The sequence below is a fragment of the Tursiops truncatus genome, chromosome 7 (genome assembly GCF_011762595.2).
Source record: "Tursiops truncatus isolate mTurTru1 chromosome 7, mTurTru1.mat.Y, whole genome shotgun sequence".
Taxonomy (NCBI): Eukaryota; Metazoa; Chordata; class Mammalia; order Artiodactyla; family Delphinidae; genus Tursiops; species Tursiops truncatus.
The window spans coordinates 68,524,136-68,547,497 of NC_047040.1; the positions used below are offsets into that span (position 1 = coordinate 68,524,136).

The following is a 23,362-nucleotide window of genomic DNA, read 5'->3' on the forward strand; positions in this document are numbered from 1 at the left end:
GTTTATCCAATTGTAGACTTGGGTTGTGTGTTTGCTGAGGGTTAAACAGATTTTTAATAAATGTGCTGTATTCAAAATTTGTCATCTTTCAAATCAATTTAAGCTTCCCCTTGAAAGTGGAGGTCTGCTTATAGTTTTCCACTTTGAATTGTCAATCTACATTAAAACTGACCTTTGCCAAAACTGATTAAGGTATTTTAACCTTCAGAAAGAAACATTAAGCTTAGTATATGTTGGAATGCTGACCTAATTTTTGAAACTTCAACACCACCAGTGACATATTTGCAGTTAATATAACATCAAGTTTCCTTCAAAGAGCTTCAAAGGGGCATGTTGGTAAAATCTGCAAAGACCTTCCAAGGTGGAAATTGGAAAATTAATAGCAGTGACCATGGGTTCAAGAGACTATATTTCTGTTTTCTTTATTTGCTTCTCTCCTAGCTCCTACTGGGAAATCCCCACACAGAGATGTTAATCAAAATTCCAATGGAAATTGCCTCAGTCTTTTCATGATGACCCGTCAGTGAAAAGCCTAGTGTGTGGAATCGAGTTTGAAAAGTAAGTTAAATTAAGAATGGCTATCTCAGAGCTGGGAAAGGGGTAGAAAATTTCCTTAACATTATTCTATCATTTGATACTAATACTCTGGATTCACATCACAGTTTTATATCTTATGGAACCCAATATATTTCAAAAGCTTTATCTCCCTTTCCCCCTTCTTCACAGAATCATTTCAACAGGGACATAAAGTATCATTTCTATTGTAAGAGAGGTCACATTGCACCAGGCAGTTTATAGAGAAGCCGGTCCTGTGTCATTCTAAATTTAGTAAGAAGATCCCACTCTGCACAAGCATTTGGTCTACGTAATTGCCAGAGAGTCTCAGGCTTTGTTACAGAAGCTTATGAAAACAAGTGTAACTCTCTACCACAGCAAAGGCCAAGTATCCTTGAGCATCTCTAGACCCTGTTTAACTGAAGCTTTTCCCAACAAAGCACCTACTCCTTAAGCATGCAAAATTCCAGCCACATCTACACATAATGATCAGGTTGCAGAGGAGGGAAAGAGTGGAGAGAGTCCCTAAGGCAGCATGAGTTCTGTACAGAACCTAGAAGCTGGTACTTCTGCCAGAACCAGAAATAAAGTATTCCTTTGACAGTAATAATTGGGAATAGCTGCTGAACTGTGTCCTCTTGAAAATGTTTCAAGGTTGCCTTCAATGGGAAGAAATACATGATGTTAATAAGCTTCAAATGATAATGAGAAAATATTTTATGGAGAATAACATAAGAACTGTACCATAAAAAATGGATATAGACATTATGAATCAGGAGACTGCAAAATGAATCCCACAAACAAAATTGTTTTGTCCTTCCTGCTTGCCTTGTTTTAATTTAAGTTAGTTTCTAGCATTTAAGAATTAGGAGGGTTTCACTCAATCTCTGCCATCTCCAAAAAGTGGGAAGATCTGAACAACCTAAGTGTTCATCAGTGGATGAATGGATAAAGAATTTGTGATACACACACACACACACACACACACACACACACATATACACACGCACACAGGAATATTATTCATTCATAAAAAAGAAGAAATTCTTGCCATTTGTGACAAAATGGATGGATCGTAAGGGCACTGTGCTAAGTGAAATAAACCAAACAGAGAAAGACAAATACTGTGTGATCTCACTTATATGTGAAATCTAAAAGCATAGAACTTATAGAAACAGAGAGTAGAATGGTGGTTGCCAGGGGCTGAGGGGTGGAGAAATGGGAAAATGTTGGTCAAAGGATACAAACTTCTAGTTATAAGATGAATAAGTACAGCATGGTGATGATAGTTAACTAGTTAACCACACTGTACTGTTTTGTATACTTGAAAGTTCTTTTGATACAAGTAGAGCTTTCATATTCTCATCATAACAGTATAACAATAAAATGGTAATTAAGTGAGGTAAAGAATGTAACTAACTTTATTGTGGTAAACATTTTGCAATATATACATGTATCAAATATCATGTTGTACACCTTAAATTTATACAAAGCTATATGTCAATTATATCTCAATAAAGCTGGAAAAATATATGTATTTTTTTAAATTGGAGGACCTGGCAATAGTGAACCCCTATTCCTTAATGTCAACAATGAACTGAAGCTTACATCACCCTACTCCCTATACTTGGTTCGTTTTGCATGTCACTTGGCATCTGAGTTTGCAAATCCCGCTCTGAAAGTTTGAGATATAAAAAACACCCCTGGATGTCACCTGGAGGCTCCAAAATGTATATAGAGAGATTTCTAGGAGATGGCATCAAGAGATGTCAGTTTGTAGATCATTGTAGTTTATCGCTGCTTCTGCATATAATGAGCTCAGAAATAGGTACCATAAAACAACTAATCTAATGTGAGTATATAAGCGTTACCAAGCCCATACTCAGGAACGACTGAGGCCCTGTGAAGCCACACTCCTCACCGTGAACACTTAAGATTGCCACATACATTCATCTGCTCTGACTTTAGGAAAAGCCCCAGGACTTTGGGAAGACTCTTGGGTTTAGTGTACAATATAATGCCCTGTCTGTATTATGGTTTGTCTCCTGAAACAAACAGGAAATTCTCTTTGCTGAGGTCTTAAGTCATAAGAAATTTAAGCCAATAACTACTTTCAATGACATAGAAACACTTAATATGTGACAATTACATACAATAAATTTTCATAACATTTTACAACATTTAATGTGCTCTTACACGTATTAACTCCTTTTCTTAAAACAACTCTGGAAAGTAGGCAAAGCAGATATTTGCTGCTTCTCATAGTGTCTGACAGTAAAAATGACTTTTGTCCAAGCACACAAAAAAATTTGAAAAGCCATGAGCAGAGCTCTGGTCTATTATCTACCAATAATAAAATTTTGGAGTGTATTCTTTAAATACCTAAATTATCAGCAATTGAGTAAATGTTATAGAGAGGTACAGTTGTTAAGAAGGAAAGTTCTGGAATTAATAGATCTGGGTTACTACTCTGGGTATGATGCTTAACACCTCTAAGATGTTGGACAAGTTAATAATTTAAGTTTCATTTTTCTCATCCGTAAAATGTACATAATTGTAGTTACCTTACAGAATTATTGTGAAAATGAACGAGATAATGCCTGTTAAGTATTTGTAACAGTGGCTGGCACACAATAGGAATTCAATAAATAATGCTTAAAAGAATTATATTAAGATTCATAAGAAAGTAGAGAATTTGAATTTACCTACCTGGCTGAAAAAGTGATTTAGGTTATTTTAATGTAACTTTCTTTAACGAATTTAATAGCATATAAGGAAAGAAAAGGTCAATGTGGAATTTAACTTAGATTATTGAATATATATGTACAAAGACGCCTATAAACATGTCTGAATGGTACTTGGGAAAAAAATTACTGCTGGATTCTGTTATTCTTTTTTGTGCTACAAAAGTTTTTGAAAATCATTTTGTTTATTTATTGACAGGATATTTTTAATACTTGAAATGCTCTCAAGGACAATGCTTTCAACCGTTCATTTCACATTTGCATTGGCAAATGGAAATACTCTAAACCAATGCTTTCTCTATTACAAATGTGAACTTTTTGTAAAGCTCTTGGAGAGTTGCAACCTACTTCTTAGCTTGAAGCAAAGTTGACTGTTTTTTGTTTTTCTTTCTGTCTGTCAGAGTTGCTATAATTCTCTTACTGGGTTATGAGAAACAGGTGTACATGAGTCAAAATTCATTAAGATGAAAACTAACTGAGGCTCATATTTCTCTGTGTACCGTGTGACAGATGCAGGGCTCTCACAATCAAATAAGTATCAATGCTTAATTTGTTGCATGATTTTTGTTGATTAGAAGTGGATCCGGATAACAAAATTGCAGTACTATTGACTTAATCTGTGAACTACATCCTTACCAAACACAACTAAACTGCATATTCTTTATATTGCACTGCTCACATACTTCCTAAGTTCCGAGGGAACAATGCAGGCACCTCTAAATCGCTTTCATAGTGCTCATCGAATATCATGTCTTGTTTACTACCTTTAATATTCTAGATTTTCACACAGGATTCACTGTTTTATATTCAATTATTCAGAACATCTATATCAAATTGATAATTCTTTTGGGTCTCAGCTTAACTAAAACACTGAAAGTTTAAATAAACCCATTGGTTTTTGAGGTTTCCATTTGTTAGTTTGCTTATAGTTTATTTGTGTACATTTTTGCAAAAACAAAATGTAATGCCTCTCAAAACTTGGTAGTTTTAAGAATTATTTCTAAACGTGAAACCAATGTGTTCTTTCCCTTTAAAAGTGGTCTTTTAAAAAGTTTAAGAATGGGCTTCCCTGGTGGTGCAGTGGTTGAGAGTCCGCCTGCCGATGAATCTCTTCATCTGGCTGTTGGTTCCTGTGCTTTAATATCCTCAGTAATAAACCACTCATCTGAGCTTTCTATCTAATGGAAAAGGACAGATAAAAATACAGTGCGGGGGGACCATCAAGATGGCGGAGAAGTAAGACGTGGAGATCACCTTCCTCCCCACAAATACATAAAAAATACATCTACCTGTGGAACAACTGCTACAGAACACTTACTGAATGCAAGCAGAAGACCTCAGACTTCCCAAAAGGCAAGAACATCCTCATGTACCTGGGTAGGGCAACAGAAAAAAGAAAAAGCAAAGACAAAAGAATAGGGATGGGACCTGCACCAGTGGGAGGGAGCTGTGAAGGAGGAAAAGTTTCCACACACTAGGAAGCCCCGGCACTGGTGGAGATGGAGGGTGGGCGGGGAGCAAGCTTCGGAGCCATGGAGGAGAGCGCAGCAACAGGACTGCAGATGGCAAAGTGGAGAGATTCCTGCACAGCGGATCGCTGTGACCAGCACTCACTAGCCTGAGAGGCTTGCCAGCTCACCTGCCAGGGCGGGCGGGGGCTAGGAGCTGAGGCTTGGGCTTCGGAGGTCAGATCCCAGGGAGAGGACTGGGGTTGGCTGTGGGAACACAGCCTGAAGGCGGATAGTGCACCACAGCTAGCCGGGAGGGAGTCTGGGAAAAAGTCTGGACTTGCCTAAGAGGGAAGAGACCATTATTTCGGAGTGTGAAAGGAGAGGGGATTCCTTCCCCATCTGCCCACAGAAAGCAGAGCACCACCTAAATGAGCTCCAGAGATGGTGGCTATCAGCTCAGACCACAGAAACAGGCATGAAACGCTAACACCACTGCAGCAGCCACCAGGAATCCTGTGTGCAAGCACAGGTCACTATCTACACCCCCTCCCCGGAAGCCTGTGCAGCCCGCCACTGCCAGGGTCCCGTGATCCAGGGACAACTTCCCAAGGAGAACACACTGCACTCCTTAGGCTGTTGCAACGTCACACCGGCCTCTGCCGCTGCAGGCTCACCCCACATTCCAATCATAACTACTGTACCCCTCCCTCCCCCCGGCCCGAGTGAGCCAGAGCCCTGTAATCAGCCGCTGCTTTAACCCCCTCCTGTCTGGGTGGGAACAGTTGCCCTCAGGCGACCTACGTGCAGAGGTGGGGCCAAATCCAAAGCTGAACCCCAGGAGCTGTGCAAACAAAGGAGAGAAAGGGGAAGCTCTCTGTGCAGCCTCAAGAGCAGCACATGAAATCCACACAGTCAACTTGATGAACACTGAATCCGTGGAATACCTTAGCAGACAATGAATCGTCCCAAAATTGAGACAGTGGATGTTGGGAGCAACTGTAGACATGGGGTTTGCTGTCTGTCACTGATTTGTTTCTGATTTTCATATTTATCTTAGGTGTCTTTTTAGCACTTGTTATCATTAGTGGATTTGTTTATTGGTTTGGTGGCTCTCTCCTTTTTTTTTATTTTTTATTTTAATAATTTATTATTATTTTTTTTCTTTCTTTATTTCTCCCTTTTCATCTGAGCCGTGTGGTTGACAGGGTCTTGGTGTTCTGGCCCAGTGTCAGGCCGGAGCCTCTGATGTGGCAGAGCTGAGTTCAGGACTTTGGACCACCAGAGAACTCCAGGCCCCACATAATATCAATCAGTGAGGGCTCTCCCAAAGAGCTCCATGTCAATGCTAAGACCCAGCTCAACCCAATGGCCAGCAAGCTCCAGTGCTGGATGCCGATGACAAACAACTAGCAAGACAGGAACACAACCCCTCCCATTAGCACAGAGGCTGCCTAAAATCATACTAAGTTCACAGACACCCCAAACACACCATTGGATGCAGCCCTGCCCATCAGAAAGACAAGATCCAGCCTCATCCACCAGAACAGAGGCACCAGTCCCTTCCACCAGGAAGCCTACACAACCCACTGAAATAACCTTACCCATTGGTGGCAGACACCAAAAACAATGGGAACTACGAACCTGCAGCCTGAGAAAAGGAGACCCCAAACACAGTAAGTTAAACAAAATGAGAAGACAGAGAAATATGGAAGCAGATGAAGGAGCAAGGTAAAAAACCACCAGACCAAACAAATAAAGAGGAAGTGGGCAGTCTACCTGAAAAAGAATTCAGGGTAATGATAGTAAAGATGATCCAAAATCTTGGAAATAGAATAGAGAAAATACAAGAGCACTTAACTAGGACCTAGAAGAACTAAAGAGCAAACAAACAATGATGAACAACACACTAAATGAAATGAAAAATTCTCTAGAAGGAATCAATAGCAGAATAACTGAGGCAGAAGAACGGATAAGTGACGGGGAAGATAAAATAGTGGAAATAATGACCACAGAGCAGAATAAAGACAAAAGAATGAAAAGAATTGAGGACAGTCTCAGAGACCACTGGGACAACATTAAATGCACCAACATTTGAATTATAGGGTTCCCAGAAGAAGAACAGGAAAAGAAAGGGTCTGAGAAAATATTGGAAGAGATTATAGTTGAAAACTTCCCTAACATGGGAAAGGAAATAGTCAATCAAGCCCAGGAAGCGCAGAGAGTCCCATACAGGATAAATCCAAGGAGACATATTAATCAAAGACACATATTAATCAAACTATCAAAAATTAAATACAAAGAAAATAATATTAAAAGCAGCAAGGGAAAAGCAACAAATAATATCCAAGGGTATCCCCATAAGGTTAACAGCTGATCATTCAGCAAAACTCTGCAAGCCAGAAGAGAGTGACAGGACATATTTAAAGTGATGAAAGGGAAAAACCTACAACCAAGATTACTCTACCCAGCAGGGGTCTCATTCAGATTCGACAGAGAAATTAAAACCCTTACAGACAAGCAAAAGTTAAGAGAATTCAGCACCACCAAACCAGCTTTACAACAAATGCTAAAGGAACTTCTCTAAGCAGGAGACACAAGAGAAGGAAAAGACCTACAAAAACACACCCAAAACAATAAAGAAAATGGTAATAGGAACACACATATCGATAATTACCTTAAATGTAAATGGATTAAATGCTCCAACGAAAAGACATAGACTGGCTGAATGGATACAAAAACAAGTCCATATATATGCTGTCTACAAGACACCCACTTCAGACCTAGGGACACATACAGACTGAAAGTGAGGGGATAGAAAAAGATATTCCATGCAAATGGAAATCAGAAGAAATCTGGAGTAGCAATTCTCATACAGACAAAATAGAGTTTAAAATAGAGACTATTACATGAGACAAAGAAGGACACTACATAATGATCAAGGGATTGATCCAAGAAGATAAAACAATTGTAAATATTTGTGCACTCAATGTAAGAGCACCTCAATACATAAGGCAAATGCTAACAGCCATAAAAAGAGAAATCGACAGTAAAAGAATAATAGTAGAGGACTTTAACACCCCAATTTCACCAATGGATGCATCGACCAAAATGAAAAAAAAAAAAGGAAACACAAGCTTTAAATGACACATTAAACAAGATGGACTTAATTGATATTTAAAGGACATTCCATCCAAAAACAACAGAATATACTTTCTTCTCAAGTGCTCATGGAAAATTCTCCAGGATAGATCATATCCTGGGTCACAAATCAAACTTTGGTAAATTTAAGAAACCTGAAATCGTATCAAGTATCCTTTCCGACCACAGTGCTATGCGACTAGATATCAATTACAGGAAAAAAAAAACCGGTAAAAACTACAAACACATGGAGGCTAAACAATATGCCACTAAATAACAAAGCAATTACTGAAGAAATCAAAGAGGAAATCAAAAATTACCTAGAAACAAATGACAATGAAAACACGACAACCCAAAACCTATGGGATGCAGCAAAAGCAGTTCTAAGAGCAAAGTTTATAGCAACACAATCCTACCTCAAGAAACAAGAAAAATCTCAAATAAACAACCTAACCTTACACCTAAAGCAATTAGAGAAAGAAGAACAAAAAAAAACCCGAATTTAGTTAAGGAAAGAAATCTTAAAGGTCAGAACAGAAATAAATGAAAAAGAAATGAAGGAAACAATAGCAAAGATCAATAAAATTAAAAGCGGGTTATTTGAGAAGATAAACAGAATTGATAAACCATTAGCCAGACTCATCAAGCAAAAAAGGGAGAAGACTCCAATCAATAGAATTAGAAATGAAAAAGGAGAAGTAACAACTGACACTGCAGAAATACACAGGATCATGAAAGATTACTACAAGTAACTATATACCAATAAATTGGACAAACTGGAAGAAATGGACAAATTCTTAGAAAAACACCACCTTCTGAGACTGAACCAGGAAGAAATACAAAATATAAAAAGAACAATCACAAACACAGAAATTGAAACTGTGATTAAAAATCTTCCAACAAAAAAATACCTAGGATTAGATTGCTTCACAGGCAAATTCTATCAAACATTTAGAGAAGAGCTAACACCTAGCCTTCTCAAACTCTTCCAAAATATAGCAGAGGGAGGAACACTCCCAAACTCATTCTACAAGGCCACCATCACCCTGATACCAAAACCAGACAAGGATGTCACAAAGAAAGAAAACTACAGGCCAATATCACTGATGAACATAGATGGAAAAAACTTCAGCAAAATACTAGCAAACAGAATCCAACAGCACATTAAAAGGATCATACACCATGATCAAGTGAGGTTTATCCCAGGAATGCAAGGATTCTTCAATATACGTAAATCAATCAATGTGATACACCATATTAAAAAGTTGAAGGATAAAAACCATATGATCATCTCAATAGATGCAGAATAAGCTTTCAACAAAATTCAACACCCATTTATGATAAAAACCCTCCAGAAAGTAGGCATAGAGGGAACTTACCTCAACAAAATAAAGGCCATATATGAAAAACCCACAGCCGACATCATTCTCAGTGGTGAAAAACTGAAACCATTTCCACTAAGATGAGGAACAAGACAAGGTTGTCCACTCTCACCACTATTATTCAGCATAGTTTTGGAAGTTTTAGCCACAGCAATCAGAGAAGAAAAATAAATAAAAGGAATTCAAATCGGAAAAGAAGAAGTAAAGCTGTGTTTGCAGATGACATGATACTATACATAGAGAATCCTAAAGATGCTACCAGAACACTGCTAGAGCTAATCAATGAATTTGGTAAAGTTGCAGGATACAAAATTAATGCACAGAAATCTCTTGCATTCCTATACACTAATGATGAAAAATCTGAAAGAGAAATTAAGGAAACACTCCTATTTACCATTGCAACAAAAAGAATAAAATACCTAGGAATAAACGTACCTAAGGAGACAAAAGACCTCTATGCAGAAAACTATAAGACACTGATGAAAGAAATTAAAGATGATACAAATAGATGGAGAGATATATCATGTTCTTGGATTGGAAGAATATACATTATGAAAATGACTATACCACCTAAAGCAATCTACAGATTCAATGCAATCCCTATCAAACTACCAAAGGCATTTTCCACAGAACTAGAACAAAAAGTTTCACAATTTGTATGGAAACACAAGACCCCGTATAGCCAAAGCAATCTTGAGAAAGAAAAATGGAGCTGGAGGAGTCAGGCACCCTGACTTCAGACTATACTACAAAGCTACAGTAATCAAGGCAGTATGGTGCTGGCACAAAAACAGAAATATAGATCAATGGAACAGGATAGAAAGCCCAGAGATAAACCAATGCACATATGGTCACCTTATTTTTGATAAAGGAGGCAAGAATATACAGTGGAGAAAAGACAGCCTCTTCAATAAATAGTGCTGGGAAAACTGGAGAGCTACATGTAAAAGAATGAAATTAGAACACTCCCTAACACCGTGCACAAAAATAAACTCAAAATGGATTAAAGATCTAAATGTAAGGCCAGACACTATAAAAATCTACCTATTCTTAAACTCAGAGAACAATGTATTGGAGAATTATAAATTTGAGATAGTAGCTGTTTTTAATTTCCTTTCAAACAAGTCAAATATTCTTTCTTATAAAATATCACAATGATAAAAATAAATACAGCAGAATGCTATAGGTCATTTGCATACTTCCTACCTTAAAAATTCCTTATCTCTTCTTAGAGTTAATAATTAGTTACATGCCCTTACAGATATTTTTCTATTCATATGTGCTTTTTAATTAGTTATAGATGTAGATAGATGAATGTTTTATACACAAATTTTGATATAGAGATAGTAACTAATATATGAGTTTTTAAAATGTCTCCAAAACTTTGTTGTGGAGAAAAAATACTTGCTTTACTTTTTTATACCTGAACTCTATATGTATCTGCATATTTTCCCATAAAGGAAAACATTTTTCCAATTCATGGTAAACTCAATTTAGACATTTCTCAATTGATTCAGAAATATCTTTAAGTTTCAAGGGCTTACATAAAGTCATGATGTCAGTAAGAAGACTCTGGTCCTTCTGGTATCTTCTGGTATCTTCTCAGGTATTAGGTCATACTCAGAACTGATGGCTTCTTTGCTGTTTGCAATCAATCTACTCTCACTCGCATGGAAACCTGCTTGTTTTCATCTACTTCTTCCACTGTGGTCCTTGGGGACTCATATTGAAAAAGGTCCATTTGCCTAAACATCCCCAGGTAGCCATTTCTACTTTACCCTCTTTTGCCATGGTAGCATGGAGAACTTTAAGGACACATGCCATCCCTCAGGTCCCTGGGCAGGAGATAGAATAAAGGCCTTTCCTGTTATCTGGTCTCTGAACTTATCTAGCAGTTCTGTTGATTACCTCTGATCAGCACAAGGGCAGGCATAGGGTCATTTCTCAGCATATCTTGCCAGTGTCTAACATTCTTGCAACTTTCTCTATTGGAGTAAATTTTATCATTTGCAGAGTGGGAAAGGCTACCTACAGTTGTCTCTTCTCAGTTCTAATAATTATCTCTTTCTGTCTTTCTTTAAAAAATGGGAATAGCTAGGACCTCTCATAATTGTTAAATACAGTGGTGCTAGTGTGCAGTATTGCTTTTACTGTTCAGTACATGGACCTCTTTTTCAAGAAGATGCAACTTTATCAAGTTAAGAAAGTTTCCTTCTATTTCTGATTTACCATTTTAAAAAAATCTGCCAAATTCCTCATGCTGATTTTTCTCCTTGGAACTATTAATTTCCTTATAGGTTCCCTAATGTTGAGTTATTCTTGCATTCTTAGGATAAATCCTACTTGGTCAATACCAAATCTGTTAGTACACTGTTGACTCAATTTACAATATTTTATCTAGGATCTTTACATCTGTTCCCATAAATAAGATTGTTCTACGTTTCTCTCTCTTTTATTAATTTTATATTTTTATTTTAGTGTTGTCCAGCACTATCAATATCCTCTATATAAGAATATTATGTGTCACTGCTGAATGACTAATGAACAGTGTCTTACAAGGTACTTAGATTAACCAAATTATATATATATATATATATATATATATATATATATATATATAAAACATATAAATCATATATATATTTATAGAGTATTAATCTTTTTTTTGGTGGCGGGGGTTTCAGCCACCAAATTCCCATGGCTCTCCTTTGTTTTGCATTCTATTAAAACTAACTGAGCCTAATACATTGTCACCTTGCACTTGAACTCTGTATTAGTTACTATACTAATTTTATTCTATATCATTTTACTAATAAGTATGCCACCAGTATCACTGCTTTCTAAAACATTTTTTCTACCAACATTAATCTTCCGAAATCTTTTCATTGCCACATTTTCTTCCCTTTTCAAAATGCTTCTCCAATACTCATTCACTTGTAAATACTGTACCTTAATCAGGAAGAAGCTGGATAAATTTATTTCCTTATGTTGATGATTACAATAAAAAATAAGCACATATTAAATAAATAATATAAATAAATTATTAATTTTTACTTCTGAAAGTACTTTAGAATTATTAGAACAATATTAAGAACCTTCATTAAATCGTTTATCTTTGTATGGTGCTATAAAATTGGGGGAGGTATCTTATGTTTTGAGGTCCTAGATAAAATAAGTTTTTCTCTCCAAATTCAAGGGAAAAAATTGACAAATATGTATAAAGCAACAATAATATATTTTTCACTCTATATGAACATATGCAGTATTTGCATTTAAGAGTTTAAAGAAGCAAATATTGTCAGTTGTAATTTATAAAGAAAATGTGTATATTTGTCATTCATCAAAAAATTTGGAGTATTTTAGTGTATATGTCATCTTGAGAAAATTAAATGAATCTTGACTAAATATAGAGTTCAAGTTTCTTTGAGTTTACTGAGTCTCATCTGTCTTTGCAGAATGTACAGCTTTCATTCATCTTGGGAAAAGATGCCTATATATATGTATATATATATATATATGTATATATGCACAACACACACATTAACTAATGTGACAAACAATTAAATGCATTCAGCTAAAGTGAGGGAACAGAACCCATGAAAATACAAAGAGTAGTGGAAACAGGGGCAACTGGAATTTCTGAAATATATATTGGAATATGTAACTTGATATGAAACAGCACTTAGTTCCAGCATCAGAAAAATATACACAAGCCTCCCTGGTTGGATCTATTTTGGTCTATAGACTGCATTTTTATTTATATACCAATGTAGCTAAGTTCAGTACTTCTCTCTTCTCTGTTATCAGCTGTAAAACAGCACTCTTGGAATAAAAATATGCTTTTCACTGTAACCTATTTAATATTCATATTTTAAAGTTCAGTTTTACCATATGATTCAAGTATAAATTGATTTATTTTAGGCAATAACTAGATTCCCAACCTCACCCCCTTTCTTACACCTTTGCACTGTGTATTAATGCTACAAATTGACACAGAACTTCATGTTATGAACATGGGGCACAAAAAAACTACTAAAGTTAAATTTCCACACAGTTTGTTGGAATACTAGCTTGAAATAAAAATTATAGAAATAAAATATAGTTTTTACAGATATGAACTTGTAGACTGAAATTTATACCCCATGTAATCATACAATTTGTTGTTGTTTTGAGAAGGGAAATGCCAAAGAAAGGACATTCCAGGCAAGAATAATAGCCTATGGAAAGGCGAAAATGTAAAACTGAATACTTCATATTGTGCCCAGAGACTGCATGGCCCCAATACAAAATAGCTGCAAAATAAATATTTATTGAATGTGCCAAATTTACCACTGACACAAATAGCTGATGAAACATTTTGCTTTCTCTATAAAGAGCCTATATCACTAAGTCCAGGGTATTCAAAAACACTTAAGAGACCTACTTCTTGACTTTCCAAATGCTTTTCATACATTCTCACTTTTGTTTCCTACCCCTAACTTAAAATCTAAAGTCCAAATGAAATGGTTTTCATTTACATCACCTAAACCAAATTGATTTTAATTTTTCACTCCTTCTCTCTGCATTTCTTCAATTATAGGATACCATACGACTACCCAGGTTGAGATATGTCTGCAACCTCTTAATCCAAGTGTGTCTCTATTTCCATAGCCATCTACCAAGGGCAGACCCTTCATTAGCTCATATTCAGATACGTATGATTCCACTCAGCTGATTTTCACGTTCTTGGGCTCTTTCCTGTCTGGTGCATCTACAGTATTTCTGCTCAAAAGGGAGTGTGGCCAGGTTTCCCCTGCCCACTTGGGCCCCCAGGAACTTTCTAAGATCCTGGGCCTATATTTCTCAAGAATCTCGTCAGTAACTTAAATCTCTTCAAGATTTAATAAATTTAATATTATAGAGTCTTCAATATCTTGTACTCTGTACTGTATAATTTTAGTTTTTCAAAATTTTCTATCACGTAGCCCTTAAATTGGTCCTTTCCCATATTTTCTACATACTTATATAGAATTGAACACTACTTCTTTGCCTTTTTGAAAACATGTTGGGATTTGTGCTTCTATATTTGAGCTTCACTGACCTTTCTGTAAATTATTATTTTTGTATTTGTTACTCAAACCTAGTTAGTTCTATGACCTCATAACACTCCTAATAAAAGCAAATGGCTTTTCTCAATAGCCATGATTATGATTATGTGTCCTAATAAATTAACTCAGTAATTGTCTTCGTGGTAATTGGGATAACATTGACCTTTACATTTCAGTTTTTATTACTAGGACTTTATTTTTTTGTATCCTATATCTTGAGATTTTTATTTAAAAATATAAACAACAAAAATTTGCTATTAAAAGTGATTACATCTGTCACTGTAGTTTGGAAGGCTGTGTTCAAAAGATATAGTTATTCAAATGTAATAGGCAGCAGAAAAGATGTGTGCTGGGAAATCCACAAACTCAAGGATAAATGTGTAAAAGAGAACTTTAAAAAAAATTTTATTGGAGTGTAGTTAATTTACGACATTGTGTTAGTTTCGGGTATACAGCAAAGTGATTCAGCTATACATATACATATATTCATTCTTTTTCAGATTCTTTTGCCATATAGGTTATTACAGAATATTGAGTAGAATTCCCTGTGCTATATAGTAGGTCCTTTTTGATGACCTATTTTATATGTTGTACTGTGTATATGTTAATCCCAAACTCCTGATTCCCCCCCCCCTTCCCCTTTGGTAAACATAAGTTTGTTCTCGAAATCTGTTGCTGTGTTGTAAATAAGTTCATTTAGATCATTTTTAAAAAATTAGATTCCACATATGAGGGATATCATATGATATTACTAGGCCTTTAAACAAAATGTTTCAATGAAAGTTCAAATGTATAGTAGATACATTTTGAATTCTATGACAATATGTTAAGGAAGTAAGGCAAGAATTATCTCCATCTCAAATGAAGGAAAATGAAACTTAGCAAAGTTGGGCAATTTATCAAAAGCTGTTTAGCTAATGGCATATTCAAAAAGAATATACAGTTTACTCTGAACATTTGTTGGCCAAACTTCTGTTTCTCAACTACAGCAATATCACAGCATACGAATAGAAAATTAATCAAAAATTCAGATCAAAGAGGATTTACATCTTAAAATAGATCATGTAGAATTCTACTTACATAGCATCTGTTCCCACACACCACCTCTTCTGATTTTCTTTCCCCAAAGTGCAAGGAAGTGGTGATTGATGACATTCTGCAATGTTCTTATGTGCTTTACCTCCAAATTCAAGGTTTAAATTGAACTTGTAATGTGAGCTACATTGTCCTATAAGGAACCAACTATATATTCGATAGTTAAAAATTCTTTAAATCCAAATAGATTTCATGCTAAGTTTTTAAAAATAGAATTTGAGGGCAGAGTCAAGGTGGCATATTAGGAGGACGTGGAATTCACATCTCACAACTAAGGCACCTACCAGACACTGGAGGGGGACCACGGACACCTAAGGGGACAGGAGGAACCCCCAGTGACTGGGAAGGATGTGGGGTGTGGGGGGAGAGAAGGGGGAGGAGAAGTGGAGGCAGGACTGGACTTGTGCCCCTGAGAGGTGGCTGGGGAGGGGAAAAGGGGGAAATTGGGGAACCATTGGGAGGGCAGAGGATCAAAAGGGAGCATGGCCAGGTTTCCCCTGCCCACTTGGGCCCCTGGGAACCTTCTAATATCCCCGGCCTGATCCTCTGCCCACCTAGGCCCCCTCAAGCTGCACGGGTCCTGAGAGAATGGGAGGGAGGGAAGGGGGAGCAAAAGTAAAGGCTGGACCTATGGGACTGGCACCCCTGAGGGGTGGCTGGGAGAGGGGAGGAGTTTCTACACTTACGGGGATCCACCTACAGTTAGGGGTCCAGTGGCGATGAGGGAGACCCTGGTTGAGGGTCTCCCAGTGAGGTCAGGCCCAAGCTCCTTTGGTGGGACTCCAAGTCCAAACCACTGGCATAACAGAGAGCCTTAGGCCCGGGGGAAAATCAACTGGACTGAGGTCTCCTGGAGGTCCTCATCTCAGCACCAAGACCCAGCTCTATCCAACTGCCTACAAACTCCAGTACTGTGCGTCCAAGGCCAAACAAGCAGTAAGACAGGAGTACAGCACCACCCATCAAAAAAAAAAAAAAAAAAAAAATGAAACGACAGAAATATATGTTACAGACGAAGGAGCAAGGTAAAAACCTACAAGACAAAATAAATGAAGATGAAATAGGCAACCTACCAGAAAAAGCATTCAGAGTAATCATGGTAAAGATGATCCAAAATCTTGGAAACGGAATGGAGAAAATACAAGAAACATTTAGCAAAGATCTAGAAGAACTAAAGAGCAAACAAACAATGATGAACAACACAATATATGAAATTTAAAATACCCTAGGGCTTCCCTGGTGGCGCAGTGGTTGAGAGTCTGCCTGCTGATGCAGGGGACATGGGTTCATGCCTTGGTCCAGGAAGATCCCACATGCTGCAGAGCGGCTGGGCCTGTGAACCATGGCCACTAAGCCTGTGCATCCAGAGCCTGTCCTCCGCAACAGGAGAGGCCACAACAGTGAGAGGCCCGCGTACTGCAAAAAAAAAAAAAAAAAATTACCCTAGAAGGAATCAATAACAGAATAACTGAGGCAGAAGAACGGATAAGTGAGCTGGAAGATAACATGGTGGAAATAACAGCCAGGGAGCAGAATAAAGAAAAAAGAATGAAAAGAATTGAGGACAGTCTAAGAGACCTCTGGGACAATGAATGCACCAACATTCAAATTATAGGGGTCCCAGAAGAAGAAGAGAAAAAGAAAAAAGAGATTGTAGTCGAAAACTACCCTTACATGGGAAAGGAAATAGTCAATCAAGCCCACGAAGCACAGAGAGCCCCATACAGGATAAATCCAAGGAGACATATTAATCAAAGACACATATTAATCAAACTATCAAAAATTAAATACAAAGGAAAAATATTAAAAGCAGCAAGGAAAAAGCAACAAATAACATACAAGGGAATCCCCATAAGGTTAACAGCTGATTTTTCAGCAAAAACTCTGCAAGCCAGAAGGGAGTGGTAGGACATATTTAAAGTGATGAAAGGGAAAAACCTACAACCAAGATTACTCTACCCAGCAGGGGTCTCATTCAGATTCGACGAAGAAATTAAAATCTTTACAGATAAGCAAAAGTTAAGAGAATTCAGCACCACCAAACCAGCTTTACAACAAATGCTAAAGGAACTTCTCTAAGCAGGAAACACAAGAGAAGAAAAAAACGTACAAAAACAAACCCAAAACAATTAAGACAATAGTAATAGGAACGTACATATCGATAATTACCTTAAATGTAAATGAACTAAATGATCCAACCAAAACACATAGATTGGTTGAATGGATACAAAAACAAAACCCATACATATGCTGCCTAAAAGAGACCACCTTCAGACCTAGCGACACACATACTGAAAGTGAGGGGATGGAAAAAGATATTACATGCAAATGGAAATCAAAAGAAAGCTGGGGTAGCAATTCTCATATCAGACAATATAGACTTTAAAATAAAGACTATTACAAGAGACAAAGAAAGACACTACATAATGATAAAGGGATCAATCCAGAAGAAGATGTAACAATTGTAAATATTTGTGCACACAGCATAGGAGTACATCAATAGATAAAGCAAATGCTGACATCCATAAAAGGGGAAATCGACAGTAACTCAATAATAGTAGAGGACTTTAACACCCCACTTTCACCAATAGACAGATCATCCAAAATGAAAATAAATAAGGAAACACAAGCTTTAAATGACACATTAAGCAAGATGGACTTAATTGATATTTATAGGACATTCCATCTAAAAACAACAAAATACAATTTCTTCTCAAGTGCTCATGGAATATTCTCCAGGATAGATCATATCTTGGGTCACAAATCAACCCTTGGTAAATTTAAGAATATTAAAACTCTATCAAGTATCTTTTCTGACAACAACACTATGAGACTAGATAACAATTACAGGGGAAAAAAAATAAAAGAAATACAAACACATGGAGGCTAAACAATATGCTACTAAATAAAGAAGAGATCACTGAAGAAATCAAAGAGGAAATCAAAAAATACCTAGAAACAAATGACAATGAAAACACGACAACCCAAAACCTATGGGATGCATCAAAAGCAGTTCGAAAAGGAAAGTTTACAGCAATACAATCCTAGCTCAAGAAACAAGAAAAATCTCAAATAAACAACTGAACCTTACACCCAAAGCAATTAGAAGAAGAACAAAAAAACCCCAAAGATAGCAGCAGGAAAGAAATCATAAAGATCAGATCAGAAATAAATGAAAAACAAATGAAGGAAACAATAGCAAAGATCAATAAAACTAAAAGCTGGTTTAACAGGATAAACAGAATTGATAAACCATTAGCCAGACTCATCAAGAAGAAAAGGGAGAAGACTCAAATCAACAGAATTAGAAATGAAAAACGAGAAGTAACAACTGACACTGCAGAAATACAAAGGATCATGAGAGATTACTACAAGCAACTATATGCCAATAAAATGGACAACCTGGAAGAAATGGACAAATTCTTAGAAAAGCACAAACTTCTGAGACTAAACCAGGAAGAAATAGAAAATATGAACAGACCAATCACAAACACAGAACTTGAAACTGTGATTAAAAATCTACCAACAAATAAAAACCCAGGACTAGATAGCTTCAAGGGCAAGTTCTATCAAATATTTAGAGAAGAGCTAACACCTATACTTCTCAAACTCTTCCAAAATATAGCAGAGGGAGGAACACTTCCAAACTCTTTCTATGAGGCCACCGTCACCCTGATAGCAAAACCAAACAAAGATGTCACCAAAAAACAAAACTATAGGCCAATATCTCTGATGAACATAGATGCAAAAATCCTCAAGAACATACTAGCGAACAGAATCCAACAGCACATTGAAAGGATCATACACCATGATCAAGGGTGCTTTATCCAAGGATTGCAAGGATTATTCAATATATGCAAATCAATAAATGTGATACACCATATTAACAAATTGAAGGATAAAACCACATGATAATCACAATAGACGCTTTTGACAAAATTCAACACCCATTTATGATAAAAACTCTCCAGAGCTTCCCTGGTGGCACAGTGGTTGAGAGTCCGCCTGCCAATGCAGGGGACATGCGTGCGTGCCCCGGTCCGGGAAGTTCTCACATGCCACATAGTGGCTGGGCCCGTGGGCCGTGGCCGCTAAGCCTGCGCGTGCAGAGCCTGTGCTCCGCAACGGGAGAGGCCACAGCAGTGAGAGGCCCGCATACCGCAAAAAAACAAAAAAACTCTCCAGAAAGTAGGCATACCTCAAAATAGTAAAGGCCGTAGATGACAAACCCTCAGCCATCATTGTTCTCAATGGTGAAAAACTGAAGACAAGTTTGCCCACCTCACCACTATTATTCAACATAGTTTTGGAAGTTTTAGCCACAGCAATCAGAGAAGAAAAATAAATAAATGGAATCCAAATTGGAAAAGAAGTAAAACTGTCACTGTTTGCAGATGACACGATACTATACATAGAGAATCCTATAGATGCTACCAGAAAACTAGTAGAGCTAATCAATGAATTTGGTAGAGTAGCAAGATACAAAATTAATGCACAGAAATCTCTTGCATTCTTATACACTAATGATGAAAAATCTGAAAGTAAAATTAATTATACACTCCCATTTACCATTGAAACAAAAAGAATAAAGTACCTAGGAATAAACCTATCTAAGGAGACAAAAGACCTGTATGCAGAAAACTGTAAGACACTGTTGAATAAGTTAAAGATGATACAAACAGATGGAGAGATATACTATGTTCTTGGATTGGAAGAATCAACCTTGTGAAAATGACTATACTACCCAAAGCAATCCACAGATTCAATGCAATCCCTGTCAAGCTATCAATGGAATTTTTTACTGAACTAGAACAAAAAATTGCACAAATTATATGGAAACACAAAAGACCCTGAAGAGCCAAAGCAATCTTGAGAAAGAGCAATAGAGCTGGAGGAATCAGGCTCCCTGACTTCAGGCTATACTGCAAAGCTACAGTAATCAAGACAGTATGGTATTGGCACAAAAACAGAAATATAGATCAATGGAACAGGATAGAAAGCCCAGAGATAAATCCACGCACATATGGTCACCTTATCTTTGATAAAGGAGGCAGGAATGTACAGTGGAGAAAGGACAGCCTCTTCAATAAGTGCTGGGAAAACTGGACTGGTACATGTAAAAGTATGAGATTAGAACATTCCCTAACACCATATACAAAAATAAGCTCAAAATGGATTAAAGACCTAAGTGTAAGGCCAGACCTTATGAAACTCTTAGAGGAAAACATAGGCAGAACACTCCATGACATAAATCACAGCAAGATCCTTTTTGACCCACCTCCTAGAGAAATGGAAATAAAAACAAAAATAAACAAATGGGACCTAATGAAACTTCAAAGCTTTTGCATAGCAAAGGAAACCATAAACAAGACGAAGAGACAACCCTCAGAATGGGAGAAAATATTTGCAGACAAAGCAACTGACAAAGGACTAATCTCCAAAATATACAAGCAGCTCATGCAGCTCAATAACAAAAAAACAAACAACCTAGTCCAAAAATGGGCAGAAGACCTATATAGCCTTTTCTCCAAAGAAGATATACAGATTGCCAAGAAACATATGAAAGGATGCTCAATATTAGAGAAATGCAAATCAAAACTACACTGAGGTATCACCTCACACAGGTCAAAATGGCCATCTTCAAAACATCTACAAACAATAAATGCTGGAGAGGGTGTGGAGAAAAGGGAACCCTCTTGCAATGTTGGTGGGAATGTAATTTGATACAGCTACTATGGAGAACAGTATGGGGGGTTCCTTAAAAAACTAAAAATAGAACTACCATATGACCCAGCAATCTCACTACTGGACATATACCCAGAGAAAACCATAATTCAAAAAGAGTCATGTACCGCAACGTTCATTGAAGCACTATTTACAATAGCCAGGACATGGAAACAACCTAAGTGTCCATTGACAGATGAATGGATAAAGAAGATGTGGCACATATATACAATGGAATATTACTCAGCCATTAAAAGAAATAAAATTCAACTATTTGTAATGAGTTGGATGGACCTAGAGTCTGTCATACATAGTGAAGTAAGTCAGAAAGAGAAAACAAATACCCTATGCTAACACATATATATGGAATCAAAAAAAAAAAAGCATTCTGATGAACCTAACGGCAGGACAGGAATAAAGACACAGTCGTACAGAATGGACTTGAGGTCACGGGGAGGGGGAAGGGTAAGCTGGGACGAAGTGAGAGAGTAGCATCGACATACATACACTACCAAATGTAAAATAGATAGCTAGTGGGAAGCAGCTGCATAGCACAGGGAGATCAGCTCGGTGCTTTGTGACCACCTAGAGGAGTGAGATAAGGAGGGCAGGAGGGAGACGCAAGAGGGAGAGGATATGGTGATATATGTATGCACATAGTTGATTCACTTTTTATACAGCCGAAAGTAACACAACACTGTAAAGCAATTATACTTCAATAAAGATGTTAAAAAATAGAATTTGATATTCAGCTAATAAATTTTTATGGGAACATTATAACAAGGTTTTACTGAACATGATTTGTATATTTTTATTTTAGTCACAAATATGGTTTGTTTGCCAAATATATGATCTGCTCATTTTTGTTTTCCATTCCAGGGTTTTCTTTTATTTGCCTTTTCCCAGGATGATGATCTGAAGACATCCATATTTAGCACTCCATCACCTACAGAGCAGAATTACCAAAGCCTTTAGCTTTAATACCACACATGATTCCCAACTTCTTCTTAATATGTATTACCGTTTATTACCAGTCATTAAGGTCTGTAGAACTCCCATAGATGTTAGGAAGCACCTAGAAATATGTGCACCATTGGCAGGGCAGCAACTAATGAAAATGTGCCTCCATGTACAGCCTGCTGTGCTTATGTCTCCCCAGTATAACTCTCTCCTTTCTCCTGCAAGAAAGGGAAGCAGGTTTGGATATTTATGGATGAGTTTCTTGGGATTCTGTGGAGGCAGAAAGTGGAAGGTGATATCCTTCTTATTTCTCAATTAGTAAGCACAAACTTACCAAGACAACAAGGTCTATGATTCAATACCAAAGATAACATTCCTAGTCCTTGGTGCTCCCTGGAGGATTTACAAATACACTGTGTAAACTAAAGAATAGGGTATTTTTTCCCAGTGGCCAGCATCTTGTTTCTCCTACCCAGAAATATAGGCAGGTTCAAATCCAGATTATGGCTCATAGATGCATCTTCCTTTTATATCTTTCTTTCTCTTACTTATTCCTTTCTTCTACCTCTCTTTCCATTTTCTTCTCCCAAAACTTTTAAAAGGTAACAGATCTTTCAAGTAAGAGCTAATATGATAGGTATTTCTCTAATTGGAGCATATTGAAATTGAACTTGGACCAACAGGCTTCATGTTGGACATAGATTTTGGGGTCTCTCAGAACTCAGAGTTTCTAAATTTGTCCACTGATTTTATCTTCTTTGATTGTATCAGTTTTTATTCTACTCAATAGCTGTTAACATGCATTTAAGCTCATTTATTCCTTTTGGCTAACTAGCAGGAAGTGAGAGGGAGGAGAAAGAGAATCTAATGTTCAAGCTTCTGTCCTACTCTTTTTTACATCTTCTGGTGATGGTATCACAGTCATTAAGTCAGTCCTATTAAATACATTGTAGCCCAATACTCAGATTATTTATTGCACCCAGCACCCTGAAAGAGTGAAAGAGAGTGTGTGTATATTGTGTGTGTGTGTGTGTGTGTGTGTGTGTGTGTGTACGTGCATGTGTACTACACAGAAGATTTTAACAAAGCACTAAAACCTGACAGGGTATGACAGCAAAGGTCCAGGATAGGACCATTTAAGTAAACATGAAAGTGTAAATATTAAGCCCAATGTCTACCTGAGAAAACCTTTCTGTCTTCATAGTTATATCACAGTAGAACAAAGA

General features: G+C 37.0%; 1 long non-coding RNA gene across 1 annotated transcript; it reads left to right on the forward strand.

Moving 5' to 3' along the window:
- Positions 1-450: 450 nt before the first annotated feature.
- Positions 451-23,094, forward strand: LOC117313036 (uncharacterized). The gene is made up of 2 exons (XR_004527511.2): positions 451-558; positions 22,056-23,094. It is a non-coding gene; the product is annotated as an uncharacterized lncRNA (long non-coding RNA).
- Positions 23,095-23,362: the final 268 nt, after the last annotated feature.